The sequence below is a fragment of the Arvicanthis niloticus genome (assembly GCF_011762505.2).
Source record: "Arvicanthis niloticus isolate mArvNil1 chromosome Y unlocalized genomic scaffold, mArvNil1.pat.X SUPER_Y_unloc_7, whole genome shotgun sequence".
In the NCBI taxonomy this organism is placed as follows: domain Eukaryota; kingdom Metazoa; phylum Chordata; class Mammalia; order Rodentia; family Muridae; genus Arvicanthis; species Arvicanthis niloticus.
This window is the reverse complement of record NW_023045024.1, coordinates 58,750-81,355: the sequence shown is the minus strand read 5'-3', so window position 1 is coordinate 81,355 and position 22,606 is coordinate 58,750. Positions and strand designations below refer to the sequence as shown.

The window sequence follows — 22,606 nt, the reverse complement described above, 5'->3', positions numbered from 1 at the left end:
ATTGCATGCTATACACACACCCACACCACACACACACAAGAGAGAGAGAGAGAGAGAGAGAGAGAGAGAGATAGATGAGAGAGAGATCATTGAGTTTAGAGACTATGATTGTGCTTCCCCAATTATAGTTTAACTCTGTCATTCTGGATTTCTGATGGGGGTTTGGAACTATAGCTATTGACCTTAAGAGTAAAAGATTTGAGTGGATGGCCGTCAGCTGCATTCACCTAAAGCCAGTTCAACTAAATGTCTAGTTAGAATAGATGACAGAGATGCTGGTTAGTCAAAAGGATTGACTGGTATTATGACTTCCTGTAACCTCACTGGTACAAATTGGCATAATTTGCTCTATGTATTTTGAGAGAAAAGTTTTCATTTTAAACAGGAAAGTGATGTGTAGGAGGAGCTAGGGTAGGAGGAGTACAGAGACGAAGAAAAGAGTAAGATAGGAGAAGAAGAAGGAGAGAAGAGCTAGGTGATGAAAGAGAAAAAGAGGGGAAGACAGGGAGGCAGATTTCATGTATCTCCACAGTCAAAGATAGTTGTTCTATCTAGGTCGGTCAGGGTTACACCTCGATTGAACAATTCCACACTTTATAAGCCTATGATAGCATTTTTTTTTTCAAAAAAGTATAAATGCAAAAAGGGAAAGTGGCATGGCATATGGGTTTCCTAAGTGGGGGTGGGGGTAATGGGATAGGGGATGCCATCTGGAAGTGTAAATAAAATTCTAATAAAAAATTTAAAAAAGATGGTGATGTTGTGGTTGTGATGTGATGTTGTTCTCTAAAGATACAGTTATATGAATTGGAGATTTGGCTATTACATTGGTTGTTCAGATTGGTTCTAATGCTTGATTCAACTAAAAATGTGTGTCCAAAATTTAAAGGTCTTTGTTCCCAATGGTTTTGTTGTTCAATAAAGATGCCAGGGGCCAATAACTGTGCAAAGAGAGATGGGTCAGGACCACAGAGTTGCAAATGTTAGGGCATCAGGAGGAGGAGAAAGGAATCACAAGGACATAAGGGGAGTAATGATGGATGGACATAGGAGGTTCAGTAGATAAGGCCAAAGAGCCATATGAAATTTCTGGTAAGTGGGCCAACTGGCCCACTTCCTTGATTGGACATGGAGTAGCAAGGTAGAGTTATAGAGTGCATTTAGAAATTGCATGTTGGAGGTAGCCAAGGCAAGTTACCAATTTAACGAGTGTGTGGTGTGTGTGTGTGTGTGTGGTGTGTGTTGTGTGTGTGTGTGTGTTTGTGTTCAATATGAAGATCCCAAAGATTTCCTGGGGCAAGTAGTTAGAAGTACTTCCCATGTGGAGAATAAAGGGGTGTATTAAGAACTCAATTTTACACGGGAAGATTGTAAGGAACAATATTAAGAATGACACCAGAAAGAGCTAGACATGCAGCACACACCACATGTTGGAGGACCACTAATTTAGCAACTAGCCCTTGAGTTCATGGACACCTGCTGTAAAAGAATTACTCCAGAGAGTCTTTGTCCCTCCTTCTTTTTGAGTTGGCACAGTGTTTTTGTACATGGAATCACACTTAACCTCAAAAGACTGCTGATGAACATGAGACAGGATATGAATAACCTGTTAAGTAGGATAGGATGGTAGAAGAGAAAAAGCCTGCCCAGAGCAAACACACATTCTATACATGCATTCAGGTCAGGAATCTCCACAGCACACTGCATTCTTCTCAATGAGCTCATGCTTCTGGGATACAGAGATCAAACCTTTCTCTGTCACACTGGAAGGTAAACACACAGGAAATAAACATGGAGTAGAGGAAACCAGGAGGAGAAAGCAGCTAAATCCCGGAGGATGGAATGATGGTGGCTTGTCTGGCCAGACTACTTCAGTAGAAGGAATACAGGATCCCTTTCTTCTTCCTAGTTGATAACCCTGAACACACCCAGCAATGCCAGGGAATATATACACAAAGTGGAAGTGTGAGCTTGTCCATTTACCATTACATTTCCAGGTGCCCCACCTTTCCATGTACTATACAAAGACACAGAGTGAAATGTTCAGACTCAGGAAATACTCCAGAGGCATCAGATGAAGACACCATGAATTCCACTGGCCAATACTGGGTCAAACTGAGCTTCAAACTATAGAATGGCAATATGAATAGGTAACAGTGTGAGAAAACATGGGTATTCTGAGCCATAGGGATATAAATCAATATGAAGAATAAAGAAGCAATGTACTAAACACCAGATCACCTTTGAAGAAGTAGCAATAGAATTTTAACACTGAAAAGATATCATCACAGCTATAAGTGATTTAACTAACTTATTAGTCCCTTCCAGATCCCACAGGAGTCATTTAGGCCTCAACATTATGACAATAGGCAAGCAATGCAGGGGTAGAAAGTTGTATACCACATGTCCTTCTAACATATGCTGGCATCTGACTGTGAATGTCATGAGGTCATAATTTAACCCTTAATGACCTACACAGAGAAAAAATGTCCCTTGTCTCCAAAGCACTAAATTTCCAGTCAGTCAATCACTTTCTGCAGACCCAGCTTTTTTTACCGGAGTCCCTGTTCCCACACACACTTCTTCTACAGAAGGTATTTGTGCTGCTGAACATATTTTGTCGTACAACCTCTGCTCCAAGATACGTGTGTTTTTTCCAAAATCATCAATTTCCTATAATACAAATAAGGAAACCTTAAAATTGAGATATAAAGGTTACAACATTTCTTTACTATACAAACTGTGACCCAGCCATAAAAAGCAAACCACTTTTTCTTTTCCAGTAAAACAAAGGGTATGGTTCAATGATAAATTAACTTTGAATATAGCGCAACTAAATTTACCTATCACTCAGTCAGAAAGTTTTATTTAGAGTTCTGGTTATATCTCCACTAACAAAATACTTAACCCCTAAAGCAGCAGTCATTTCTAGCAACTCTTGTAAGTACAGCAAAGCGACGGAAACACTGATTTAAAAAATGATGCAAAAGACATTCTGGATTGTAGAACAACATATTCCAGAAAGAATATAAACAAAATTTTGTGATTTTCATATGTACACACTCCAAGGATTCTGTCAGTATCCCAAAGTATTTTTATGGCTGTATTAGCAATGGAGTTTTGGGAGATATATTCCCAAGGGCCACATATTAATAGACTCAAGGAACAGATTAAATTGAAATAGTGGAGTAAATGCTTGGTTTAAAGAACTTTCTACAACGAACTTCATATTTATGTATGAAAAGTTATATAATCTTATATGAAAATATCCACTATTTCAATTTAATCTATTCCTTGAGAGGGAAAATTAAAATATCTAAAGTATATTAGGTTAAGATCACAAGACCATCATAGATCTTTTGATCATGCATCCATTTACAGAATTAAATGTGTATACAAAATGTATTTTCCATTATACATCATAAAGAAATGAGTTGGTGACAACTATTCTTTGCATCACATTGTCAACTTACCTTAACCACAAGTATGTTCTTGGTATGCCAGTAAAAGAAACATGTTCATTCACTCCTCATTCAATCATCCACAGATATACTTAGAAGAAGGTGCAGAAGTGTGAAACATGTTACATGTATTTTTTTCTTTCAAACATTCCAAGCATGGAATAGTAGCCTGAGATTGAAGAGTAATTTACTGGGCTTTAGTTATCTATACAGACCACTTGCATTAAGTCCACAAATTAGCACATCAAATAACAAAACCAGACATAAAGCAGGTTGAAATCAGTAAACATTTCAGATATGTGTTTTAAAATGATTTAATTTCTATAGAAAAAGTGTAATCACAATATAATGTGACAGAAATTGCCAAAGGGATGATGTAGTGATTGCAGTAAGGTTGCATGCAGCAGCAGGTTTGAGTTCAACCATCCATGTCTGGGCAGTAAGGTTGGAACCACTCCACTGATGCTGAAAGCTCTGAAGATGATGAATGGTATTTCAGCCTCTTTCTGCTCCTCTGGAGATCTCATACCTGAGGGAAGGAATGCTATATCGATAAGTAGGAGAATGATCAAGGCCTCTTTGTCCACATTGTGTAAGTGTTACATATTTTGAGCAAAGTGGGAAAGCTGCATGGTCAGAAGGTAAAACCAGAGTTTGCATGGAGGATAAAGATATCACTACAGAGACCCCAGCTAATGAGAAAGGATTGTGTGAAGTTTCCTTGGCCAGAGGTGGAGTTTGAAGATCCCATTAGTCAGAAAGAGTATGTGTGAGACAATGTGGGCATTATTGAAGGCCTCATATGCAGACCCTGAATGCCCTCAAGACTAGTCAGAGATGTATGACCAGGGATGAGTGGGTCAGAGGTGAGAAGTCTGAATCTTGTTGAGGGGTATGGGAAAGAAGTGAAACCCCCAAAACCATGGAGAAAATACATGATTCCTAGGATCAGAGCTGAAATATTTGAGGGTTTCTTGGGAAGAGAGTGGAAATCTGTGACCATTTTATAGAGGTAAACTAGCATGTTTGGTTGGGTAGATTTTGAAATTTGCATACTCCTCCTCAGAGACATGGGTTCCTTGTAGTGAATGTGGTGCTAGGTCAGGCAGCAGTCTGAGCATCCATCAGAAAACCTGGCTGACAGTCCCACACTGGTATTCCTTCTTAAGCATATGTTCAGCTGCTAGGTCTAGGTATGAAATGTGGGGAACACATCATTTTGGTTTCTGCCTTGAGGCAGTGAGCTTCTGTTCTGGGCTGCACTTGCTAAGCTTGGGCTCTGGAACTTACAAGCTGGGAGGTCTGGAGGTCCCTTTGGGTGGATGGAAATAATATAGGTCCTAAAGATAGGGTGGGGAATGTCTGAGGACCCTGCACCAGAGGAGGACAATGTGATGTCCTCCTTGGTTAGAAAGGCATATTTGAAGATGGCCTGGGGAAAATGAAATCTGAGACCCACTGGAAAATCAGAGGGCAGGACGTTTGGAAAGATCTGAGGACCCAATGATGGACTTAGTGAGTACACTCCCACAGGAAAACAGTTTGAAGTTCTGAGAACCCTTTGGATACTGGTGGAGTGTAGTTCTCTATTAGAACAGGCAGCATGGAATCCTTTGGTGAGAAGAGGAATATTTCAGGTATAATTAGGGAGAGGAAATAGTCTAGAAGCCAATTCAGTAATAGAGGGTACTAAGAGAACTTTGGGTAAGGGGAGATATATCTAATCTCCCTGTGTGCAGAGGAGGAATTGTTTCTGCCCCTCTGGGGACATGTGATAGATCCAAGATGCTCTTAAGTAGAAAGATGAGATTGGAGGTCCCCAGGATTGTATGGAAGAGGCTCAGCCTTCTTACTCTTTACGTCTGGAGCACTATTGAGCAGAAGTTGAAGGTTGATTGATACCTTGAGAATTAAAGAATGTTCCTTTATTAGCTCCAAACTTGAAATCACAATCTCGAATTCATACCATCCGATAGTTGGTGCTAGGCATGACAGATGTCTTAGAAGTCTTCTAAGAACCTGGAATGCAGTAGCCTCATATTCAGTGTCTTCCTCAAATATATGTCCATCCACGCATTTCTCTGCATGGAGGACAGACTGTCTGGGTCTGTGGGACCAAAACAAAGAAAGTAGTCTCATTTACCCTTGCCTTGATATTCTTTTCAGGGGGACCTCACTCCACAGTGCTCTTAGATCTCTTAGGTCAGAACAGTGCTTCCCAGACCTCTGAAATTAGAAGTTGTGTGTAAGAGATGCACTGGGAAGATGGTGACTCTGTGGTGTTTCCTCGATCACACAGGCCAGGTCTGGAGCACTGCCTCTTATGAATGTCTAAATCTTCCTGTGTAGAATGGGGGAGGAGCTTGGTCAGCTTTGCTTGGAAGTAGCACTGTTGTGCCCTTCCTCTACGAGGTAATGTGCCAGATTTCATGGGAATAAGAGTGTCACAGCACCCTAGTCATAAGTGGGATTTCTGAGAAACTCTGTGAAAAGTGAAATTCTATACCTATTTGTCACAGAGGTAAAATCTCTTTCTATTTTCAATAAAATAATAAAGACCATTTCTCATTGGAGAAAATGTAAATACCTTGTGGACCACAGGAAATTTCAGTATTGCTCGATTACTTTCCAATTATTTTTCAGTATTTAGAGTGTCCATATATTTTGTGTGCTGTGGGAAAGTCCAGGCTGCAGTTGTTTCAATATTCCAACAGGTTGAATGGTTATCTTTAGGCTATGAAACTTTTGGTCAGAGGAAATAAGTCCAAGGCCTCTTTATTCAGTGGAGGAATGTCTCAGAATATATGTAGTAGGAATAAGCTTGGAAGATATCCTAGACAGTTGGGATATAGCAGGCACACAAAGTCAGTAAAACAAGATCAATTGACACCTTTCAAAAGAGGGTGGGCATGAGTCCACCTTGGGCTAAAAGATTTCAAGAACTGTGGGCATTAGGAGAAAATGTTGTTGCCCCCTAGACAGAAGGGTAAGAGTAAATATTTATGAGCAGGCATGGAGTGTCTGAGGCTCCTCATTATAGGCAGAGAGAAAGGCACCAAAGATTCACTATGAAAGGATGACATTTACAGACCACTTGGACAGAGAGTGTGCATTTGCGGACTACTGTAAAAAAAGTAGTTATTCTGATGTCCCTTTCAGATGAGAGGAGTTGGATGTGAGATACAGTTAAGTGGAATTTTTGTGCCCTCCTTCATCAGAAATGAAGTTGAAATCCTTCTAATTATTGTGGACCTTTTTGACTCAAAGTGGACTTTGAGACCTTGGGCAGGGAGAGATTATCTCATGCCCTGTCCATCCTGTAAGATAGATATTGGACCCTCTTATATGCAGAGGGTGCATTTGATATATAATGGACAGAATTTGATTGTCTAAAGCAATGATGTTCAGAAGTAGAAGATTAAAGCACACTTAGAGTCTGCTTAAAGTCCCAAACCTTTTTAAGGATGAAAAAATGTCCTAGCCTACCTTGAGCAGGGATGGTAGGACTGCTTCACAGTTTAGAAGATTTGCATCCTCAGTTACACTGTGGTAGGCAGCAATCTAAGAATTATTCATCAGTCATGATTGTCAGTCTCTAAGTCCTCCTGAAGTTTGTCATCAGCTACATGGGTAAGTGCATGAAGGATGGTATGAAAAACAGAAGACTGAAGTGTCAGGCTCTGTTAACACAGGGCAGAATTAAATGATGCCCCTGTGGTCACACAGGTATTTTCTTAGTGGCCATGGTTAGAGGGAAATGATCTAAAGTTCATCATCAGAGGGTTATGTTTGAGGCCCATATATAGGTGGGGGATGCTTTGAGGACCCTTTGATCTTGGTCCCCTTAGGCACAATGAAAATCCTGAGATCCCAGTAGTGAACTCCAGTCATTTTTATTACTGACCTTGGACAGAAGGGGAAGGCTTAGGGTAGTATTTGTAAGAGCAGAAAGGCCTGAAGGCCACCCATTCCAAGTCAAGTGCTGATGACCCTTCATCCAAAGGAGATGGTATGTGATGCCTGGAAAATAGATGCAATTTGAGTAGTCCTGTATTCATAAATGGAACATCTGGAGTCATCCAGAACTGCTTTGCTTAGAAAGAAAGTGCCTGGCCATGTTTAAACAAATAGCAAGCTCTAATCCTCTTACTGTGCAGAAGGGAGAAATTTAGCTTACCTTGGGTAGTGGGAGAACAGTATGGTACTGCATCTTTTGCGTCCAAAGAGTCTTCCCAGCTTTCATTATCCATATATTGTACATCCTGTTGGGAAGAGTACAAGAAACAATCAGCAAGCTCTTTCTTCAGGATGAGAAGTGGTCTGAAATCTGATACTCCCTCAAAGTGGTATTGGTCTGTGCATATCCTTAAATGAGAGACAGGAACATTGCATTTCTGACAACCACCTATAGATCGCATATCTGTTAGTTTTCACTTTCCATTTTCTACCCTCTGTCATACACCCAGAAACTTGTGGGGTCCCACTCTGAGGTTGCAATTGTGTTTGCCTGGCAATTTGGTCAGAGAGAATGGCACTAACGTAAGACGAGTTTAAAGTCAAGTGTAAGGTGCCCTTGGAATGAAGCTATGAACTAGGGTGTCCCATAGCTAGAGGCTACATCTGAATTTCCTGTGACTACAGATGGAATGAATGAGACCCACTTGGCCATAGGAGACAAACCTGTGGTCTCTGTCATCATTGTTTCATGAGAAATACACCCTTGTCCAGGAACTGGATGTCTATAGTCCTTGTTGTTGAAGGAGGAAATCATAGCCTCCTTTTTACACTACACTGGACTGCATGTGAGTAGATTTGATTCTGGTTTCTACAGAAGGGATGGCATAAGCCTTACTCTACCTGGGGCCTCTTTAGCCAGAAGACAAATGACTTAGGCCTGCTTTCAAAGAAACAGAAAGTTTGAGGGTGTTTCCTCTAAATGAGTACTTTAGTCCACCTTGGACAAATGGGGAAGGTCTGCAGTAGGTTTAGTTGTAGGAGGGAGGTCTGACATTCTCTTCAGTAAAGTAAAAAAACTGAGGTAACTTGGGAAGAAAGAAAGTGCTCGGGCCTTTATGAGAAAGAGAAAACTTTGAGACCTGGTTGTGCAAAGGTATGGATGGGTTAGAAAGCCCTAGGAGAGGGGTAAGTACCATGCAGCATCCTGATAGACATGAATGACCCTGTTACCTTATTCAGTAAAGGAAGGTCCCAGCACTGCTCTTCAGCTTCTAACTCTTCTTTAGTTGGTAGAGGTTCCACAACTTGTGTTTGGTCTGGGGGAGTTCAGGCAACAAGACAATCCTTTTTCAAACACCCTGGATGCCTGTCCCTGGCTGGGTTGCCTCCTTCAGTTTGTCTTAACATGTCCATGTATGGGCAACAGCAATGTGATTAGGCTATGGAGCATAACATAGGATCCAGCCAATAATTCTCCACATAGGTCCTGGGACCTCAAACTAGAGTGAAACAATATATTTCCTTAGCCACCATGGTGAAAGGTGAAAGGCTTGGATCTCTCTTATTATAGTGTATACATTGGAGGTAGTTCAAAGACATAAGAGAATTCTTGAAGATACAAGGCACGATACACAATTATTCAAAAGAGCATATCTAATGTCACCTTTGGAAAAAAGGAACGTGGGAGCTTCCTTTGGTCAAAGACAGTGGCTCACATCCTCCCTTGCAGAAGTGGACAAGATCCAAGGCCACATTGTTGATGAAGGGAAGGGCAGAGGCCGAGTTCTCTCAGGAACTTCAAAAAACAAGGAGTGTGAAAGTAACTGGGCAACAGAGGAGTCTGGGAACCTCTTCCCAGAATGAGAAGTTCTAAGACAACCTTCAGCAAGGAGAATCCTGAATGTCTTGGTTCATAAGCTAGAGGTCCCCAGTCCTATTTTGTAGAACAGAAATATCCAGTTCACCCATGGTCAGCAGGGGAAGGTTCTAGACTACATTGTGCACTGGAGGAATGTTCTGATTGCCTCACCCCAGATGCATACCGTATGTGAAATCTGTGAGAGTCCAGGCAATGATCACCTCAATCTTCCAACAAGCATTGATGTTTCCCCAAATCTGTGTTCAAACTGCACACATCTGCAAATAATTGATAGGCATCATGCATTTTTTAATTTAGAATATTTTGTTGGATATTTTACTTACAAAACAGATGTCATGCCCTCTCCCCATTTCCCCTCCCTAAAACCCCCTATCCCATTCCCCCTCCTCTGTTTTGCTTTTATACCATTTTAATTACATGCGACTATAAGGTCAGTTCTGCATTTTTGATGACCAATTTTGAGGCACAAGGTATGAAAGCCGATTTCATCTTTATATCTTCTATCCCATGATCTGAAAGTAGAGAAATGTGAGGTACCATTGTTTGCAAATGTGTTGTAAAGATATCTTGGACAGAGCGGTTAGCTTTAAAGAAAACTTCAATTAATGGGGTGTTTGTGAGGCATGGGTTGAAGAGAAGGTCTGGTGGTTCTTTAGTTGCACAGGTGGACATGAAGTCCCCTGGTGTAGAGGATGAAGGTTTGAAACAGCCTTTTTACACAAGGGCTAGTTTTGAGAGCCCTTTTGAATAGATTTTGATTTCCCAGGGCCCCCTTTGCAGAAATTGAAGGTCTAAAATCTATTTGGCAGGTGGAGGTCAACAATAGGCCCAAAATCCTACTGGGAAGACAGACAGGGAATGTTAGATGCTCTTTTATGTAGAATGAGTGGTATAAAGCTCCCTTGATCTGACAGCCCTTTAAGGAGAAAAGACTCAAAGCAACTTTATAGGAATAGGAATTTGTAAGGAACACGTAAGGCATAATAGGTGTTTTAAGGGCCCATTTGGCAAATGGGGTCTAGGGCAATGTTAGTCCTAGGAGAGTTCTGCCATTTTGTTCGCTGTAGTGAGAAGGAGTAAGTTAACATTAACCCTGAGGCCCTGTTGAAAAAGGAGAACAGAATCTTCTTCAGGCAGAGTGAAGGTGCCATATACACTTCTGTCAATTGTAAAGGCCATTATACAGTACCTTATACAGTGGAGAAATTTTCTGGCAGCAATTATACGTTTCCAATTCAGAGTTTTGTATCTGTATCGCTTGTGTTCATTCTGGGAGAGAGCAGGCAGAAACTCATTTCTTTTTCCCAAGGGTTTGGATGACTGTTGCTGGCTAGGTTACATCTAGTTTGTTCAGCTGTCCAGATCTAGGCAGAAATGTTGGAAGTTATTACGTTTCTGTGGACTTGCCTTGTGTCAGATGGCACAGGTTCTAGGCTCTGATTCTAAACTTGAACTATTGGACCTCAAATCAGAGTGGACTAGGGTCCCTTGTTTACAGAAATAGTCACCTTTGGAACTATGCCTGATCAGTTAGTTATAAAAAGTACATTGATCTTTTGTGAAAAGGTCATGGGTCTCACTTTGAGATAGAAAATATGTTGGGAGGATAGGGAAGAGCAGAAAGGTCACATAATCACTCAGGCAATAGGTTACCATGGGAATTGAAAGAAGGTGCAGAAAATACCTTATCAAGTGCAAATGTCCTCACAGTCCAGAATACCCATGTGTTCTGGGACTCTGAGGCGTGCTTCCCAGGAGGTGTTCAACAGCAGCACAGGCAGGGGCAGCAAAGATGGACCTGCTCCATTTCAAGTGTCAATCTTAAAGATAGAAGTTAGATCTGGGCTCAGATTTTTACTGTCAGGTTCAAGGATATCATTTTATGTCCCAGGATGTCCATTCAGAGTGATCTGCCATCCCTTCAGTCACTTGGGGATGACTTGTCATCCAGATCAGAAGGGAAACATTAAGACCTCCTAGAGAAATAGCACTGAGAATTCTATGACTAGAAGTGGATTCTCTGAGGAAACCATTGTCAGGGGATGCTTGGTCAAAATATTATGGGAATTTTATATTCTGATCATCGCTCCTGTCACAAGGATATCAGGACCTCCTTTCTTCCCTCGGGTACTCATTCCTTCTACCTTTGATTAAGGGGGCATCATATTTTCCTACTGAAGCAAAGGGAGCCTCAGATCATTCCAGTTTGTCCAAAGGAGGCTTAAACATTCGTTTAATTAGGTTGAGGAATCCCATACAACTTCTGAACATCTCTGTGAGTTTTCATGTCGGTGGCTTCTCTGTAAGCTCTGTAAGCAGATGAATGTGTACCAAGTCCCTTTCAAATTTAAGGGTGTCTAGAACTCCCTTATTCCAAGAAGATAGAATGTATGCTTCTTCATTGACAAAGTATGCATGTCAAAGATTCTTCATTGCATCATTACTGAAACTACAGTTTTCCTTGAGCTGAACGAGAAGTTTGTGAAACCATAGTTCACAGCTTCCTGATACTGTAGACTGAGCCTTAGGATATTTTTCTTATTGTTTCCCAGATTTCCCTTTCAGCTCAGTTTTGTAGGTTCAGTAATGATGCAATGAAGAATCTTTGACATACACTGTCAAGGAAAAAGCAAACTTTCTATCTTCTTGGAATAAGGGAGATCTAGACACCCTCCAATTTGAAATGGACTTAACACAAATTCTTCTGATTACAGATCCTGCAGAGAAGTCACTGACATGAAAACTCACAGAGATGTTCAGGAAGTTGTATGGGATTCCTCAAACTAAATGAATGTTTAAGACTTCTGACAAACTGGAATGATCTGAGGCTCCCTTTGCTTCAGTGGGAAAATATGATGCTTCTTTAATCAAAGGTAGAAAGAGTGCATACCCCTGGGAAGAAAGGAGGTCCTGGATATCCTTGTGATGGGAGAGATGATCTGAGTATAAAAAATTCCATAATATTTTATGGAAAAATTAAATTGCTTACCTTAGCTGATGAGGCCTTAGCATTGCCTCACCTTCGAACTGTTCTTCAGTCTAGAATATCCATACCTTTAGCTGAAGCAGCAGGAGAGCAAATAGAGTTACCATGATTCATGATCACCATGGGTATGTGATCACACCTCAGCATGATTGCCTCCTAAGAATTATATCCAACCAACCAGAACTATGCTAGACAGATGATTTCACAGCAGGTCATGTGACTTTACTCAAGGAAGTAGCATAAGGTTCCAGGATTTGCTTTCTCCTCTTGATTTCTGTGAACTTTGACCAAAGGGAGCAATGCACCTTGGTCAGAGGTAAAATATCCCACAGGCCCTTGAGCAGTAGGGATTGTTATGAGAGCCTATTGAGTCAAAGGGCTGACTTTGAAGGCCCCAATCATCAGAGGAAGAAAAATACCACCATTTTGAAAAGGAGAAAGGCCCTCGACCCTGTTGGACAGTAGGGGAATATCCCTGTTTACCTTCTGTAGAGGAGGTTGGTCCAGGAAATCCAAGCTTCCACGACTTCAGATAACTCTAGAAAATTCTTGTCTCTGAGGACTCCATTGTTGACTTAACATCGATCTGAGGTTTCTTCTGAAAAGTTGGGCCAAAGTATCTGGGTGTGTTTCCTATATATAAATGGCCTTGGATCCAGGCTGAGCTTTTGATTCAGTGGCCATGGGAACTTGAATCCAGGGTTGTCTGGTTTTTTTTTTGTTTGTTTGTTTTGTTTTGTTTTTTGTTTTTTTTTTTTTTTTTTGGTGGTTAAGGTGTATTTCCTAACCAATAAAATCTGAGAGGAGAATTTCTGGTCTCTCTTAGTTGAGTGGTAAACCTGAGTCAGCCCTGAACAAAGAGAGAAGCTCCTGTGAATTCTAGGTCACAAGGATCCTTGTAGGTCACACTACAGGTGAGCCTGAATGTTTGAGATACACTCCTCAGTGACAAAGTCAGTTCTGTAGCTTGCTTCATCAAAGGGGCATGTCTCAGACATCTCCAGTGCAGACAGAGGAAGAATAAAATATATTTATTCAAGGTCAGCTGACCCCGTTGGCATACCCTAATGTCAGGGGCTACTATGGTTAGAGGAAATAAGGCTAAGGCCCTCTTCAGAAGATATTCCAACTGGGTATCAGGCTCCTTGTCATCATGGGTTTGTTTACTTCTGAGGGGGCATGACTTGATGGAGTTATTAGCTGGAGACATAAATTGTCCTTGTTCTAGAAGGGTCCATCTGAGGCCCCATTGTGACTTCATCAGTTCTATTGTATGCTGATCATAAAAGGGCTGTATCTGTGGCCTTCTTGTCAAGGTCTGAAGTCCTTTGCTTATTATGTCATAGGTCTTAGGACCTCTTCAAGTCATTGAGGACTTATGGGACACCTTAGTTCTGAAGTGGTAACTCTGAGGTCAATTTGAGCAATTAATGAATGTTTGAGGTTTCAGGTTCTCAAAGGAATTGTATGTTAATGCTCCCTTGAACACTGGGGAATTTGTTACACATTTGATGTTGAGAGGGTTCATCTGAACCACCCTTGAGTTACTGCTGAAAGTTGTGAAGCACATTGGTCCTATACAGTTAAGATGAAGGTCACTTAGGCTATTGGGGAAGATCTGAGTATCCCTGGTTCACAATGGACAGGTCAAAAGCCCCCTTGATCCATACAGAAATTTGGAAGATCAGTAGTTCTTAAGCTGTAGGTCTGATGCCTACTTGAGAATGACTGGAGTGCATTTAGCCTCCTGGTTAAGACAGAGTATGCCTGAGGACCCCTTGAGAACCTTGAGAATGATTTGAGCTCCAATTCAGAGATTTGGGGAAGTGTGTGTTTTCCTGCTTTTGTGTCAGAAACACAATTTGAAGGACCCATGGACAGAATGAGAATGTTGACATATCCCAAAACTATTAAGGATACCAATCTTTAGAGGCAAAAGTCTCATACCATGTAGGGGAAAACAGAAATTGCAAAGACTCTTGTGTCAGAGGAAGATCAAGAGTCAAGTTGGAGAGTAGAGAAGGCCTGAAAATTTCCTTATCTAGTCTTCATGGGAACCAAGAACATTCCTATCATGCAGGCCAGGGAGCAGTGTAATCAATCTCCAACACGCTAAGAGGCAGTACTTAGCTAGGTCTCCTGATAACTCAGTTGCCTATTTTTGAACATCGCATGGTTTGTTATTTCTGCTGACCATTATATATAATATATATATATATATATATATATATATATACATAATGTATATATACTATATATAATTATATATAATATATAAATATATAAAATATATTTAAATATATATATTCTCCTGGGTTTATGCACTTTGCAGGCTACTCTTAGGCATCAGGACCTCAGACATCCATGTCCTGTTATTTGGATGGAGGTCATTAGGTCATCAGATCAGAATAAGATGCACTCAGTGCAACTTTAATAGAGGGAGTTGTTTTTTTCACCAACTAGGTCAGTTCAAGTAGGCCTAGATATACAGTGGTCAGAAGAAGCACATGTTATTCTCCATGAAGAGCACATTTTATAGCATGCCATTTTGACTACAAATTGTGAGCTACTCTTAATCAGAAGGGGGAATACTTAGCATTCTTTTAGTCAGAAGAACTTACCTGATGCTTCAATGTGTATCTGAGGCAGCTAGAAATAGAAGTTGTAAGTTTGATAGATGGTGGATGAGAAGAAAAAGTATTAAACTCCTGCTGTTTATATGGGGCACAGAGTGGGAAAATATAAGGGTGACTTTTAGATTAAAAAAAGAATTGAAAAAGCCATGGTAAATGAGAGTAGGGCCCAGGCCACCCTCTTGACATGGGCTGCCTTAGAGCTTCCATTTGGCAGGCTGGGAAGCTCTGATACCTCCTTGGGAAGAAGAGGAAATTCGGAAGCTTCCTAGGGCAGAACTTGAAGGTCTGACCCACTGTTGATTATAAGACACATTTCTGAATACTTTTCTGTCATAAAAAGCTTCTCTAAGACCCAGTGTCTTAGATGGGGCATTTGAGAGTCTATCTCTTTCAGCCTGAAACATTCTGAGGCTGCCTGAAACAGGGGGGACATATCCAATGTCCCTTTGGTAAGAACTAGAAAGTCTTAATCTATATTGTTCAGTTTGAGAAGGACTGATAGCTCCTTTAGAGGAGAAGATATAACCAGTATATCTCCTACTTTGAAGTGGGATCCTTTTGAGATTGCTTCGAACAAAATGTGTGTATCTGTGGCCCCCAAGGTCAGAAGGGTTATAAAGGGGGTATCCAGATTCATATTGGAGTGCTGGGTCTCTCCCTTGGTAGGAGAGGGAAGGTACCATGTCCTCTGGTTGACATATGATATGACTGTAATTTCTTTGTCTAACAGGGAGTGATGTTGTACTCCCTTTTGGAACTGGTGGAGGGATGAATCCCCATAAGATAGGAACCAAAGCTGTGTGCTCCCGTTTGGAACTAATGGAAGGTTTCTCTCCTTCTTGGACAATAGGAGCATGTTTTGAGCTCTCCTTAGTAGAAACAGGGTGGCTGGTATCCTCTTGGGGTGATGATGAATGTTTGACACCCCCATGGGGACTGTCTTCATCTTGAGATGACTCAATGCCTTCTTGGTCTGCAGCAGACCTTTCCAGGGCTCCATGGGTTTCAGAGGCATTCCTCTCTCTTCTCCTGGTAAAAGTAGTGTGTCTGGGAATCTCATGAGGAGAGGTGGAATGCCTGAGGCTCTCTTCATGAGAGTTAGTGGTTTGTGTGCACTCTTCAGTAGAGATGAGGATGCTATGCCCTCTTGGGGAGTAGCTTTAGGTTTCTTATCTTTTTGGAAGATAAAGAATATCTGAGCTCTCTTTCTGACAAAGAAGATGGTTTGCAACTCTCATGTTCAGAATTGGAAGCTTGAGTGTCCCTTTGGTCAGAAGGGGCCTCTTTTGATGTGGTTTTAGTAGACTTGGACTGTCTGTGAATGCCTTGGGGAGGTGGGGGACTTCTGAGGCCCTCCTCAGGAGATGGTGAGGATCCACAGGCTCCTTTGGCAGAATCTGAAATGGTGAAGTTTCTGTTGGTCTCAGTTTCAAGCTTTGCACCCCTTTTGTCAGAATTGCAACCTCTTAACCCCATTTTGGAAGAATGGCAGAGTTCCCAGCCCTCATCTTCTGATGGCACAGATTTCAATCCTGATTGGTCTAAAGAGGCATGTCTTGATCTTGTTTCTACCATATTAGAATGTCTGGAGCAACCTCCTGGAGAGGGAGAAGGAATGACACCTTCTTTAGGAGGGGAACTGGAAGTGGGACTTGAGTCTTTTTTGGCATACTTGAAAGATGTGAGGCTACTTTCAGCAGAAGAGATACGTTTTAAGACATCAAGTTCTGAAATCGAAGTTTGGATATACCCTTCAGGAAATGGGACAGATTTCAATACCCTTTTGGTAGAATTGAAAAGTCTAGGGCCTTTCTTGGGAAAAGAGAAACGCCTCTGGCGTTCTTTATGAGGAGAGATAGAAACAAAGTCATCACGTGCACAAAGGGACAGTCCGAGAAACTCTGTTGAACAGGAAGTTTCTACAGTGTCTTGGATAGATGGCGTAGGTTCTAGAAGCCCCTGGGCTGGTTGAGAATGTTCTAGAGTTTCTTGTGGAGATGTGGGTGTTCCCAGAATCCTTTCTTCAGATACTAAAAGACCCAGAGCACCTTCATTAGTTTTCAAAGGCCCCAGAGCCCCTGGCACAGATGGCAAAGATTCTACAGTCCCTGACACAGAATCTGAACTCATAGAAATGCATTGGGTAGATGGCAGGGGTTCTTCTGACTCTGGACTAAGTGATGAAGAAGGTTGAAACCTGAGGGAGTTTTTTGCAAGTGACAAAGGCTCTATAATTTCTTGGGCAACAGGTGCTATTTCCGCAGTGTTTTGCACACATGGCAATGTTTCTAGTTTGCCCAGGGCAGATTCAAAAAGACCAAGATCTTCTGGATTAGATGGTGAATATCCTACAGTCTCTTTATCCAAACAGGTTCCTGGGGGCTCTTGGGATAACAAGGAAGTTTCTGGAGACCCTTGGGTAGATGTCAATGTTCCTAGAACACCCTGGGCAGACAGGGATGAGTTGAGAGATAATAAGTCAGGCTGTGGCACTGTCAAATCCAATTGGACAGATGGAGAAGATCCTAGACTCACTGTAGTAGATGCTGAAAATTTGAAATCTGTTGAAGAATTGGATATTCCTGGCTTGCCATGCATACAGGTGTAACCTTCCAGATTCCCCTGTAAAGACAGGCAAGGGCCTCCAGCTTCTTGAACAGATAACAACGGTCCTGGATTCACTTGAACAGATAGAGACATTGTCAAAGGCCCTAGGGAAGATGATACAGATCCTAGTGTTCCTTGTCCAGATAAAGAAATTACCATAGGACCTTTGGAAGAATGCATAGATCCTGAAGATTCTGAAGCAGGTGGATCTGTGTGTTGGGCCCTTTGAGCAGAATTCAAAGACTCATTTGGTCCCTGGCATGAAGAAGAATGTCCTAGAGTACCCTCTGTACGTTTTGAGAGATCTAAAGTCCCTTCTACAGAAAGGGAAGTATCCGAAAGGCTTAGGGAAGAAAGTAAGGGAATAAGGTGGGCAGATATTGAAAGTTCCAGAGGTGAGCCACCAGATACCACATGTCCTGTGGTAGATGTTGAAGATTTTTGCACACCTGGTGCAGATGATGAATATCCTTGAGGCCCCTGCGGAGATGGCAAAGGCTCAACAAAGCCTTGTGCAGTTGCAGAAATGGTCAGAGATCCTTGTTCAGATTCCAAAGTTCCTGCTGTCTTTTGAGCAGGGTGGGTATATCCCTCACACACTGGAGTAGTTGGTGAATCTGCCAGTGTGCAGGGTGTAGAGGTGCACTGTGTTCCTGTACCTTGTGTATGTAAAGGACTTGAAAACCTTTGGGGGGATGTAGAATGATGGGCAGAACTTTGCTTAGATGTGGATTGACATACTGTCCCCTGTGTAGATAAACAGGGACCCACAGCTCCATGAGCAGAACCTGAAGATGCTTGAGTTCCCTGTTCTGTAGAGGAAAGACCCAGAGGATTATAAGAACCTTCAGAACATTGTAATGTATTTATCATTGCCTGGGCTGAGATCGAAAGTTTCAGAAGCCCCTGGGATGATTGCAAAGGTGCTAGACACCCTTGACTGGATGCAAAAGTTTCTGCCCCTACTTGGGATAGAAGATGAATGTCTACCAGGTTCTGGAGGTGATGGTGGCAAAGTTCCTAGAGTCACTGACACAGGTTGAGAAGATGCTACATCCTCCCTCACCAGGGGCGAATGGCCCAAGGTACTCTGTGTTTCTTTGTCTTGCCCCACAGAAAAAGTTTCCTCTGCTGCCCTTGAAAGTTCCTTGGGCTTTTGAGAAGATAGCAAAGCTCCTAGAACCCCTGGAGCAGGTCCAGTAGTCTGTGGGGAACATGATGTGCATTGTCCAGTATGTTGAGCAGGTGGAGAAAATGTAAGAGCCCTCTGGGAAGGAGTGGGATGTTTCAAAGACTTTGGAACAGATGACACAGTTTCTATATGCTTTTGTTTGGATGTGGACGTTCTCAGAGACTCTTGGGCAGATAGGGAAGTTCCCAGAACCCCTTGTGCAGATGACAAAGATCCCAAAGTTCCTTCTGCAGATAAGGGAATTCCCAGAGGCACTTGGGCACATGGAAAAGTTCCTAGTTCCTGCTTGTCACTTTCTTTATAACCTAGAGTCCCTGAGCTAGGACACAAAGGTTCTTTAATCCCCTGGGCAGCTATGGGCTTTCCCAAAGTGGTTTCTGCACAAAGGGAAGCTTGTGCACACACCTGAGTAGATGCTGGTGGTAATGGAGAAATTTGTGCCAATGCATGCGGTTCAAGAGCTGCTTGGGAATATAGGGAACTTGACACAGTTTTTGTCAAAGATGATGGAGGGGCTGGACTTGCTTGTTTTGTTGAGGTTTGACCAAAAGGCGTCAGGGCATGGGGCAAAGTTCCTGTAGTCCTCGGCACACACTGTGACCTTCCTAAAGAACCTGAGACAGAAGACAAACGCCTATGAGTAGTACGCTGGGCAGACTCAGATGTTCCCAGAGTCTTTTGAGAAGATGATGACTGCTGGAGAGAATGTTGAGTACATCGTGACTGGCACAGAGTTGCCTGAGCAGATATGCAAAGTTTGGTAGACAGAAAATGTGCTAGATCACTGGAGACTTCTAAAGAAGATTCCTGAGATCCATGATCATATAGTGAATGTCCTGTAGGCTCTGAGGGACATGGCAAATGGCCTGTAGTCCCTTGGAAAGAAGGTGAGGTATCCTGAGATTCTACCTTGTGTGATGAGTACCCTAGCTCTTTTTGGGTAGATGTTGAATTCTCTGGAAACTCTGGGGTAGATGGCAAAGAACCCACAGTTTCTTGGACAGCCATAGAATGTTCTAGAGGCCATTGTTTACATCCCACAGTTGTGAGAGTACCTGCTGTCCTTAGGGGAGCTTTCTGAGCACATTGTGCAGATGATGAAGGTTTCACACTCCCTTTGGAAGATAACAATGGTTTTGTAGTTTTGGTACTAGAAGAAGATCCTTGTTTAGATGGCAAATTTTCTAGAGTCCTAGTTTCAGATTTGGGCAGTTGCCTAGCCCCTCTCAGAGACAGAGAATGTTTTTCAGCCCCTTGATTAGATGGCAATACTTTTTCCTTCCTATGGGCATGTTGAGTAGATCCTAATGCCCCTTTATGACATGGTGAAGGGCCTCCAGTCCCTTGTGCTGATATAGATTGTCCCAGATTGTCATTTTCTGATTGGTATTCTGTCCCTTCCCCTTGTTCAGATACCAAAGGCTCTAGGGTACCTTGTGCAGAAAGATTTTTAGATGCTTTACAAGGCGTGGAAGTTTTCAGAGATGTTTGGGGTAATGGCACACATTCTAAACAATTTTTTTTAGATGTGGACTTTCCCTTAGACCCTTGGATCTTTAGAAAAGGTTGCGTAGTTTTGAAGTCTATTTTGGAAAGTGACAACTCACTTTGAGCATGGCAAACATGTTCTGGAGCCTTTGGGAGAGATGGAAATATTCCCTGAAGCCCTGGAGCAGATGGTAAACATACTAGAGCTTTTGGGGTAGACAGAGAAGGCCACTGAGCCTTTTGGGAAGATACGGATTGTCCAGCATGCCCTTGGGTAGATTGGCAACTTACCATAGTCCCTTGGTCATTTGTGGAACATTCCAAGGCCTTTGGGAGAGACATAGATGGTGTGGGACTCACCTGAGGATTAGTTACAGCTTTTGAAGTTCCTTTGGCATCAGGAGATGATGCAAGCCCCCGTTTTGCAGAAGGAGGAAGGTCGAAACTGTCTTCATCAGATGGGAAACTTCTGAAGCCTCCTTTGTCAGAAGGATCAACTCTTAACCTGTTTTTCCTAGAAACTCGATGCCTGGGGACCACTTTGTTAGAGAGAGAACGTCTACCAGTTCCCCCCAGAGAAGGCATGTAAAAGGAACACTCTTGGGTAGGTGGAGATAATTGTAGAGCACCCTGTTGAGATATAGTACATCCTAAGGCCTCTTGCTGAGATGGAGAAGGTCTTAATGTGCCCTGTGTACCTGCGCAAGTCTTGACTGTGGCTTCAGCATGTGGGGAAGGTACTAGAGCTACCTGTGTAGATGTGGTCTCTCCTAGAGCACCATGGACATATGTGAGAGGTCTAAGAGCCTCATGGGCAGGTAGGGAAGTTTCTAGACCTCCTCCTTGTGTACATGTGGAAGTTCGAAGGGAACATTCTTCAGCTGAAGAAGGGGATAACACCTTTTGTATAGAAACATCAGGCTTCATGGCCATTTGGATGGGCAAAACAGCTTCCAAGCCCCCTTTGGAAGAAAAGGTAGAATCCAGAGCCTTTAAAGTATTTGGAATATGTTCTGGAGACACTTGTGGGCATGGAGAATGACCAACGGCCCTTTGTGCAGATGAGGAAGAGTCTATAGCACCTTGTGTAGTTGGAGAAGATGGCTGATACTCTTGAAGAGATAGGGAAGTTCCCATAGCCTCCTGTGAAGTTTGGGGAGATCCCATGGATTCTTGTGCATAGGTGGAATCCAAGGAATTCCCTTTGTTAGATGTACAGGATGCTACAGACCCTTGTGTATGCATATCACGTCCCACAGCCCCTCTTACACATGGGATTGGATCCAGAACATTCTGCACAGGTGGAATATGTCTTAGAACAACTTTTGTAGATGTGCCACATCCATAAGCCATTTCTAAAGATGGAGCTGTTTCTAGAACTCCTTTTGTAGATGTATTCTGTCCCACAGTCCCTTCCTCAGTTGGGTTAGTACTTGGAGAAATTTGTACAGGTTTGGAAAACCCTAGCATATCTGATGTGTTAGTAGAAATTTTTAGAGCCTCTCCTACTGATACAGAATGATCTAGATTCCCATGGGGAGGCAGGGAAGGTTGTATTGTCTCAGCACACTGTACAAGTATGGAACTTGCATGGCTCACTGGCAGTGTTTTGGTACAACCTTGGCTCTTTTGGTCCTGATGACAAGTCAGGAGGGCCCTTTTGGATGGTAGGGGGTATATGAATAATTCTCTGTCAGATATGGACATTTTGAAGCCCAGCTGTTTAGAAGGAGCATCTTTCATTGTCCAATTGCTGGAGTGGGAATTTTCAGGATCCCTTTTCACAGAAGGAGAATCCGTTATTCTCCTTTTATGTGGGAGAGCAGACTTGAGAACATGTCTTTGACCATCTCCTGTAGAGGGAGACAATCCTAGTGCTCCCCTGACAGATTGGGACGGTCTCAGAACCCCTGGTGAAGATGGCGAAGGTGCTAGATGACTTTGTGTGTGTGCAGAAGGCACAAGAGTCCCTTGGGTGGCCTCGGGTGTTCCCACCACATCTTGTGTCTGTGTGGAACTCTCAAGAACTCCTTCTGAAAATGACAAAGGTCCTTGAGCTCCTGGTGTAGATGTTGGAAGTTTTTTCTCCACGTGGGCAGGTGTGAGCGTTGTGAGGCTCACATGGGAACTTGTGATTGCATTTAGCCCCCTTTGGACGGTAAGAGATGATCTAAGCCCATTTTTTAATGGTGTGGGACTTTGAAAGTCCTCCTGGATTAAAGGGGAAGTTCTGAAATCCCCTTGGTCAGCAGGGTCAGTTCTCAAGCTCACTTTACTAGAAGCAGATTGCTTAGGGCACTTTGGGGATGAGGGGGAACATTTTTGGCTGTCTTTGTGAGAGGACTTATCTCTCTGCCCTGCTTTGGCAGCTGTCAAACATGTTAAACTCTCCTGGGAAGA

General features: G+C 42.5%; 1 long non-coding RNA gene across 10 annotated transcripts; it reads right to left on the bottom strand.

The window, feature by feature from the left end:
• Window positions 1-2,658: 2,658 nt before the first annotated feature.
• On the bottom strand, window positions 2,659-10,746 carry LOC117701390 (uncharacterized). Of its 10 annotated transcripts, none has more exons than XR_013070163.1 (12): window positions 10,487-10,746; window positions 9,703-9,809; window positions 9,461-9,554; window positions 9,082-9,213; window positions 8,649-8,917; window positions 7,639-7,723; window positions 7,366-7,481; window positions 6,948-7,083; window positions 6,049-6,294; window positions 5,364-5,568; window positions 3,474-3,990; window positions 2,659-2,673 (listed from the first exon to the last, which is right to left on the bottom strand). It is a non-coding gene; the product is annotated as an uncharacterized LOC117701390 (long non-coding RNA). The 10 variants fall into 10 exon arrangements; XR_013070162.1 differs by having other exon boundaries at window positions 6,948-7,022; XR_013070161.1 differs by lacking the exon at window positions 6,948-7,083.
• Window positions 10,747-22,606: the final 11,860 nt, after the last annotated feature.